We start from the raw sequence: 9,045 nt of genomic DNA, 5'->3' as shown, positions 1-9,045 counted from the left end.
TATTTTATTAAAAGAAAAGAGAATGTGACCCCCATTCAAATATGAAACAGTTACCTAATAATGGGTAACAAATCCAAAAGTTAAAAGATACTGAACCAATGTGCTATGCCAATGTAAAGCTTTCGAATATAAATTAAATTTTAACCACTTAAGGAAAAAATCCTTGGCTGAAACAAACTACAGTCATGCATATAAATTAAAAATTAGTTGGATTAATCATTAAGCAATAGGAGGCATGGGCAATAGAGTAATTTAACAAATATATTTATGTTCAGAGAATCTTAGAAAATTGATTATGCTATTAATGCTGGATTGTTTCCTACTCTCTGTGTAATAGATAGATGTCCCTGCTAGGAAGTTTTCCCTGATATTCAGCCTAATTGTACCTTCCCTTAATTGTATTCAATTACTCGTAGTCTGAAAACTTTATGTATCATTCTAAACAATTCTTCTCCCTCAGGGCTGGCCTTACCATGAGGCGAACTGAGGCGGCCGCCTCAGGTGCCAGACTGTCGGGGGACGCCACTAGGACCCAGAGTGTAGAAAATTGTGTCTGCTGCTGGTGCATATGTATTCTCTCTGCTCTAGATGCACAGAGATGGTGGAGTGCTGTGCTGGAGGAAGGAGGGCACAAGAGACATAACAGGCAGGCAGGAGAAAAGGTCAGAGGGAATAACAGAAAGCAGCAGGAGCTGCAGGGAGAGAGAGGAGGAGGAGCCTCTTATGTACCTCTCTAGCACCCCCAGGAGCCTGGACTGATTAACACCAGCTTCTCAGGGAGCTTCCTGTTTCCTGCTGCTTCCCCGAACCCACTTGAGGAGAACAGGCAGTCAACTAAAGTAGTAGGAGCCAGTTAGGCCCTTAAGACGCTGATATCTTCCCTCACTCAGGCCCTGCTACCAGCCTGCTTATTTGTCCCCTTCAACTGAGTGTTGAGAACCACTATAACTGGCATAGAACAGCAGTCATGAGTGAAAGAAGAAAACGCCCCTCTGGGGCAGCATTCAGAAAAAGAAAGAAAGCAAAGGAAGCTTTTCTACCTAAGCAGGAAGGAGCTCTCCTGAGATACATAGACACAAATGTTCACGGTGATATAAAATTATTCTACTTAACTGCCAGGGGGCAAATTTGTCACGTACATATGGGAGAAAGAAGGAGGACAAAATGCAGGGTCAGCTATAGGTAGTCAGGAAGTTTCTTCAAGAGGAAATGTAGCCAAACTCCAAACCTGGAGACAATGGACCTTTCTGTGCCTGCGTCCTGTAGATAGCTAACCGCTTAGTTTGCAAAGTAAGCAAGGAGGAGGGGGCAAATAGATGAACAATAAGGGGTCATAAGAGGGGCAGATACATGTAGCTTGCTAATTATGTATGGTAATGATGGCAAATTTTGGCCAATCATAGAGCGATAGATTATCATAAGCAACTGCATATAATGCTTTGGTGTAAGTGTTTTCTTTGTTCTTGCTGACTTATGAGCTCGAACCCAATTGCAATTGAAATAAATGGATCGCCCCTCCCGGGGCTCCTTGCTTGATTAGCTGTGTCCGTCTCTCCTTATTCCTCAGCTGGAATGGACAGAAATTTCTATGACAACGGTGAGCCTTCCGGCCCCAGTGAGGATGTGAGTGGTGAGGAGATGCCTGATCTTCCAGTTAGTCAGAGTGCAGGTGACCTGGCAGCTACTGCAACATCCATATCTCCATCTCAAATGGATGTAACCATGCACATTCCTGAAGAAAAGTGTAGATCAGAGAAGAGTGTGGTGGAGGCACAAGAAACAGCTGGTGCTGAGGTTAGTTCCTTAAGTCTAGATGATGCAGGCTGTGGACCCACTTGAGCAGTAGCCTGAGGGACTTCCTTGTACTGCATGGGCCACAGCAAGTGAAAAACTTCATGTTCCCCAAAAACAATGAAAATAGAAGTTTCCATCCATCACATTACTGGCGTGAAATCCCCAATGGTGACAAAGTGGAGAGGCCATGGTTTATGTACTCAAAAACCCAGAATGCTGCATACTGTTTTTGTTGCAAACTCTTCCAGTGTAATGTTCCAGCCACACTGTGTTCTACAGGAACAAAGGACTGGAAAAATCTGGCTAGAATTCTGGCATGCCATGAGAAGGCTGCAAATCACCAGAGAACATTCCATAGGTGGAAAGAGCTTGAGATGAGACTAAGGTTAAAGGCCACCATAGATGATCAGCATCAAGAGAAGATTGCATCAGAGTCTCTTTACTGGCAAAATGTTCTGAAAAGGCTCATTGCCATTGTGAGAATGCTTGCTACCCAAAACCTAGCACGGTGTGGCACTTCAGATCAGATGTATGTGCTAAACAATGGAAACTTCCTTAAAATTGTGGAGCTGATGGCTGAGTTTGATGCTGTACTCCAAGAGCATCTAAGAAGAGTCACCACTCAAGAAATGTACACACACCACTACCTTGGAAAAACAATTCAAAATGAGATCATACAGTTACTGGCAACAAAAGTCAAACAGAAGATTGTAGCAGATCTGAAGTCAGCAAGATATTACTCTATTATTCTGAACTGCACACCTGACATCAGCCATACGGAACAAATGACTTTAATGGTGCGTTTTGTAACAACAACAGAACCTGGTGAAAATGTCCCTGCAATGGTGACTGTCAGAGAGCATTTTCTAGAATTTATTGACATTGATGATACTTCAGGAGTTGGTATGACAAATGTGCTTCTTAATAAGCTAGAAGATACGGGAATTGCGATAGCTGACATGAGAGGTCAGGGCTACGATAATGGTGCCAACATGAGAGGAAAGAACAGAGGAGTGCAGACACAGATTCAAGAGTTAAACCCTCGAGCTTTTTTTGTCCCATGCAGTTCTCATTCATTGAACTTGGTGGTCAGTGATGCAGCATCAGCTTCTAGTGAGGCTGCTGAATTTTTTAATGTAATTCAAAGCATCTATGTATTTTTCTCTGCATCAACTCATCAATGGCAAATTTTGAAGCAACATCTGGGAACATCCTCTCTGACACTGAAACCACTGAGTGCCACACGATGGGAAAGTCGAGTGGAGGCGATAAAGCCTATCAAACACCAAATTAGGAAGATAGATGATGCCATAGTTGCCATTATGGAGGATAATACTATGACAGGAACTGTTCATGGGAGAACAGTGTCAGAGGGAAATGAAATCACCAGAAACATACATAACTCAAATTTCTGTGTGGCTTAGTGTTGTGGCATGACATACTTTTGAAATAAATGTTGTAAGCAAGAGACTCCAAGGTGTTGACCTTGATATATCTGAAGCAATGGAACAACTGGACAAAGCAAAGTCATACCTACAGTCTTACCAGTCAGATGAGGGATTTCAAAACGTTCTGAAGAGTGCACAGAAGTTGGCAGAGGAACTTCACACTGAAGCTATTTTCCCACCCATTCAAGAATACAAGAGTCAGTGAAGAAGACGACATTTTGATTACGAGGCATGGGATAATCCCATAAGAGACCCCAAACAACAAATCAAAGTTGAATTTTTTAACCAGGTGCTAGATTGTGCAATACAGTCAGTTGAAGAACGTTTCATGCAGCTCAAGGAACACAGCAGTGTATTTGGGATGTTGTATGATATTCCAAAACTCCTCATTATACCTGAAGAAGACCTACACCAGCAATGCAGGGCACTAGAGACAGTGTTGACACATGATGACATGCGCGATATTGATTTGAGTGATTTAGGTGATGAACTGAAAGCCCTTTCAAGATACATTTCAGCAGGATCAACTCCAAAGGCTGTTCTGGAATATATGTGCACAAATAAGATGACCACCCTCTTTCCAAATGCTTTTGTTGCTCTGCGCACACTTCTAACACTTCCCAGTGGAGAACGCAGCTTCTCCAAACTGAAGTTAATAAAAACACATCTATGCTCCACAATGACACAGGAGAGGCTCATCGGCCTTGCAACCATCTCAATAGAGCATGAGCTGACCCAGACTGTGGACCTTCAGGAAGCAGTTCAAATCTTCACAACCAAGAAGGCACGGAAAGCACCACTTTGATTATTCAAACAGATAAAAATGCCAGTGTTTACTATGCAGACAAGAAAAGTTACATTTGCTGTTCAGGCATTTGAAAGTTAAGTGTTACTTAAAATTTTTGAACGAGGCATTTTAAGTTGTTAGTTCTCCTTTATTGGGATTGGTAGCAGAGCAGTACCATGAAAGGAGTAGAACAGGAAGAAGGCAGAATTGAGACCTTTCAAAGTTTTGGCCCAAGCGAGGGGGCATCATTTGAGCTCCCCCCCTCAGGTGCCAAAATGTTGTGGGCTGGTCCTGTTCTCCCTCCTTGAAAAACTCCAAAAGGGAACAGAGAAGCAGGGTTTAAAACACCCTCCAATGTTAAGATGCAAATAAATGAGGGGATGGAGGAAGAAATAAGTTGATACTGGACAGAAAAAGAAAGCTGATGTTAACAGCTTGGAATATTCAAAAATATGTACATATTCCTCTATTTGAAAGAGAACAGTGGAGTTTTATCGTGCTTGAAATGGGAAAGAGTCATACAGAGTTATGGCAGTGGTTAGATACTGAGGAATCATGTCAGAAAAATGAATGGGAGTATATATCTCAGTAATTCATGGTGGTTTTCCTTCCTGTATCAGACTATAAAGATAATATGTAGAATAGACATTTTCTGGGAGTAATTCCATATAAAATTCCAAAACAAGGCTGTAATGTTTATGTTTAACATTAATTTGTATCCATAAGTAAGAGAGCTCAGCACGAGAACTAAAATGTAACTGAGGCCTTTCTGTAAAATAAATTGAAAATAAGTTTCCCATCATTAAGGAAAAACAGAACTACTTCTAAAGTGTAAATGGAAAACTGTCACAAAAAGTTTCAGGCACTCTATATGGAAGTTATAACTTCCCATACTGCAGACAGAGTTAAACAATAATTCCTTATCTGAAGAGACTTATTTTCATGCAAATCCTGAATATATAAGTCATCTGACACTTATGGTATGTCTACACTGCAATTCAAAACCTACAGCTAGTCTGAGCCAGCTGATTTGGGCTCACGGGGCCTGGGTTAAAGGCTGTTTAATTGCAGTGTAGACGTTTGAGCTCAGGCTGGAGCCCAGGCTCTGGGACCCTGTACGGTGGGAGGGTCCCATAGCTCGGGCTCCAGACCGAGCTCGAATGTCTACACTGCAATTAAAGAGCCTCTTAGCCTGAGCCAGCTGGCATGGGCCAGCCGAGGGTGTCTAATTGCAGTGTAGACATACCCTTAAAGTCCAGCTTTGGCCACAAAGATTTACATCATAATACTAGTCCATTAAATAGGTATGGGCAGTGGTGCTCATAGGCTTGAGACAGACAGGTTAAGCAGTGCAGAAGAAAGTGAGATGCACAGTGATTGAGAAGAGCCACTTAAAAATGACCCCAACTTCTTGGATATGACAGTCTCCACAAGATGCCAATGGCTGTGGCCAGATCAACTGACTTTAATGTTATTGCTTGCAAATAAAACCCAGATGAGCCTGGAAGGACAAAAGCAGACTGTTTATAGAACAGTAACTCTGGAGAAAGAATCTTTCATCGACATCACAATGGCACTGAATGGTGAGATTTAAATAAAAGGTCAAATATAAGGAATGCACAGCCACAGCTGTTGAAGACCTACCTCAGAGAACAAGTACCATGAACAGTATTACAGTTAACTAGATATACTGTTTTAGAGAGGGATTAAAAATGATTCTGAGAACCAGTTTTAGTTAAAGATTTTCAAAGCCACATGTCAAACAACCGACCTACTAGATTTGGAGGGCTAATCACCCACCCACCCATTTATTTCAGACTGGCAAAGGGGATTGTGAATTCTGGATCACCTGATATGTCATCCAGCTCAGATGACTGACTAGAGTAAGAACAGACAGGTTACCAAAATGAATGACAGACAAGCAGAGAGTGATAGACCAGTAAGACCACTCATGAAGCAGGATACTGAAAGGCCCATCAGCTCCTGCTCTATAAACCAAGGCCCCAATCCTGCAATCCAATCCATTATGGCAGATCCTCTTCCCTGTGTGGAGTCCCACGGAAGTCCCCAAGGGACTACAAATGCAAGATCAGGAGCCAAAGTTGCTACACAAATCTACCCTTGTAAAAGGTATGGGTCACTGTGCAGATCCTCAAGGAACTGGAGAATCGCTGTTTAAAACAATATGCAGCAGAAGCGTATTTACTGATACACTACAGTTTTTAGTAGCAGTGTGTTAAGGAGAAATATTAGCCTTTTCATAGCTAAGGTTCAAGTTTTCTTACAAACCCAGTTTTTATTTTGGTCCCCAACATGAAACCTAAATCAATCTACTCAAAGTGTCATGGCATGATCTTATATTAGGGTAGAATTTTACTGAAAATTTTGAGAAACTGAACAAGGCATCTGGGAGACACAAGGTTTCAAAAAGGATGATCTCATTTTTGACCAATTTCCCAACTGTTGATTCATCACAGCTCCAAAACAGCTCAGTCTAGAAATCCTAAGCTTGTGTTAGTTGATCTTGGCGAGAATCTTCAACTAGTTTGTTGGCAGAATTATTTAAGTAAAAATGATTTATGTATCTTTATTCTTCCAAGTACCCAAAACTTGTGTTGGATGTCTCACTACACAAGTAAAAACCACAGTTCCTGCCCCATAGAGCATACAAACAAAGTTCAATATGACAGAACTAATGAAAGAGAAATGTGGGGAAGGAGAGGGCAAGAGGAGAGGATGTTAAGGGTGACAAGAAGAATGTGGTTTCTCATTGAAGAATGTACACATCTTGACAGCTATGTTGCTTTTCTGTTGTGTTACATTCCACGGCTCTACTCCCCCCCCCCCCCCCCAGGCTTCATAGAAACAAATTTTTAGAAGGGATTTGAAGGTGACAAGGGGAAATGGCTTGGCAAACAGGACCAGGAAGGGCATACCAAGTGAAAGGAAACTGAAACAGACAACCAGGGTACCAAGGCTACTGTCAGTGGCAGAACAGAGAGCGAGTACGATCGGCTCTGGAATTCTCAACTTTGTGGCTACACTTGGGCACAGAACCATATAGGAGGTGGATTCTTGTCTGATGGAGTGAGGGAGAGGGTGGAGACCTCCAGTCTGGGGAGCAAAAGGAAACTATAGGAGGTAGAGAAAAAGGGGAGAGGGTTGAGGGGTCAGTGGCAGCAGTCTCCATCAACACTACCTGCAGGTTCCATTGGGACACTGTCACTGATCAATTTCTAAATCTAAAGAAATCCTGGAACAAAAGGCTATGTTAACTTGCAGTTAAATATTTACCACCTTACGGCAAGACACCCTTAATAGAATGCTGCAGGTTTCCTTAAATAATTTAATAATTAGAAAACAAGGGGTTTTACAGTTGAGGCTGCACTTAAAAATAATTCCAGACACAGAAAATATGGAAATGCAATTCAGATCTCACACCTCTTTAGCTCTGCCCACAGACCCTCCCCTAGGAGGCAATCCAATAATGCACATCAGCAACAAAAACCAGAGGGGTGATCTACTTAGACTCCCTTCCTCTTGTTAGATTGTTTGTACACAACCGTCACATTTAAACCAGAAGTTGTCAAACTGCTTCTTAGCAGACCACTTTCTGGGCACAGCAACTCTGTGACAAATATCAGCAGTTGCTGCCATGGAAAGAACAATATTTAGGAAAACATCTAGTGATTTTTAACTCTCTAATATGATAAGCATTGTGTTATTTTAGGAAAAAGATAATCTCCCTGCTACACATACTTTTTTGCCCTCCTCTCCCCAGGCACACATGCCCCTTGACAGTTCACCCTCCTCTTCCCTGCCTGCTTCTCTTCTCACAAGTAGCTTTAGTCCCTTTAGCATGTAGTTCCCCTTCTGTTTGCAGCTTCAGTTCCTAAAGACAGCTACTCTTTCCTTTCTTCCTCTTGTGTAGCAGCTGTCCCTTGTGGAAACAGGCTGACTTCTTGTTTTCAGATGTTTTACAGGCATCTAGGTTCCTCTTTGCAAGGAGCCTACATGCTTGTGTGTGTAGTAGCAGCTGAAAGCAAGGCGAAGCAGCCAGCACTATACCAGCTTTCTGACCACTAGATGTCTAGGCCAAAGTGCACCTGTCTTTACAGCAAACTACTACTGCCTTCTATACATTCACATGCAAATACTAGGAAGCTAGCCTTTTACATCTTCTTTATCACAAGCGACCATTAGCCAGAACAATCATTTGGGATTATTTATATACAGGGTTTCAAGGGTAACAGGGTTGCAACACTGAAAAGCTTTGTATAGCTACTAGGGATGTCGATTAATCACAGTTAATTCACACTATTCACTAAAAAAAAAATCACGCTTAATCGCAGTTTTAATTGCACTGTTACACAATAAAATACCAATTGAAATTTATTAAATATTTTGGATGTTTTTCTACATTTTCAAATATATTGATTTCAATTACAACACAATATACAAAGTTGACAGTGCTGACTTTATATTATTTTTTATTACAAATATTTGCCCTGTAAAAATGGCAAACAAAAGAAACAGTATTTTTCAATTCACCTCATACAAGTACTATAGTGCAATCTCTTTAATGTGTAAGTGCAACTTGCAAATGTAGATTTTTTTGTTACATAACTGCGCTCAAAAACAAAACAAAGTAAAACTTTAGAGCCTACTAGTCCACTCAGTCCTACTTCTTGTTCAGCCAATTGCTAAGACAAACAAGTTTGTTTACATTTATGGGAGATAATGCTGCCTGCTTCTTGTTTACAAGGTCTCCTGAAAGTGAGAACAGGCCTTCCCATGGCACTTTTGTGGCTGGCACTGCAAGGTATTTATGTGCCAGTCATGCTAAACATTTGTATGCCCCTTCGTGCTTCGGCCACCATTCTAGAGGACATGCTTCCATGCTGATAATGCTCGTTAAAAAAATGTGTTAATTAAATTTGAGACTAAATTCCTTGGAGGAGAATTGTATGTCTCTTATTCTGTTTTACCCACATTCTGCCATGTATTTCATGTTAT

This window comes from Emys orbicularis, chromosome 2, assembly GCF_028017835.1.
Source record: "Emys orbicularis isolate rEmyOrb1 chromosome 2, rEmyOrb1.hap1, whole genome shotgun sequence".
NCBI classification, from domain to species: Eukaryota; Metazoa; Chordata; order Testudines; family Emydidae; genus Emys; species Emys orbicularis.
Note: the sequence above shows the minus strand (reverse complement) of the source record.